This window comes from Antrostomus carolinensis, unplaced genomic scaffold, assembly GCF_000700745.2.
Source record: "Antrostomus carolinensis isolate BGI_N321 unplaced genomic scaffold, ASM70074v2 scaffold38055, whole genome shotgun sequence".
Taxonomy (NCBI): domain Eukaryota; kingdom Metazoa; phylum Chordata; class Aves; order Caprimulgiformes; family Caprimulgidae; genus Antrostomus; species Antrostomus carolinensis.
Window position 1 is genome coordinate 27371 of NW_010315042.1, and position 360 is coordinate 27730.

The 360-nt window shown below is 52.5% G+C and overlaps 1 protein-coding gene across 1 annotated transcript in view; it reads right to left on the reverse strand.

The window, feature by feature from the left end:
• The window catches only part of LOC104524838 (E3 ubiquitin-protein ligase TRIM8), a 27842-nt gene that overhangs the window by 26333 nt on the left and 1149 nt on the right, over positions 1-360 (reverse strand).

The window sequence follows — 360 nt, forward strand, 5'->3', positions numbered from 1 at the left end:
CAACATTAAAATACACAGGAAATCATCTCCATTTTACAGTAATCACCATTCAATTCATTGTTAAATATTTATTTGACGGACAAGCGCCAGGCCTCTTTCGAAGGGTCGGAGGGGCAGCCCTGGGAGGGGGGAAAGGTGGTGGTGGGGTCACAGCAGGGCTGCCCACAAGGCTGTTAAATGCCCACCACAAACTTCGGGGTGGGGAGCCGGGGTGAAAGCTCCTGCCAGATGGTCTGGCCACGAGCAAAATACAGACTCGCTTTCCCTCGAATCCAGCACTACACCCCATGCTGCTTTAGGGAGGGCAGGCAGCCCTGCGCCCACTAATAAAAAACCTATTATTTGGCCAAATCCCAGGCG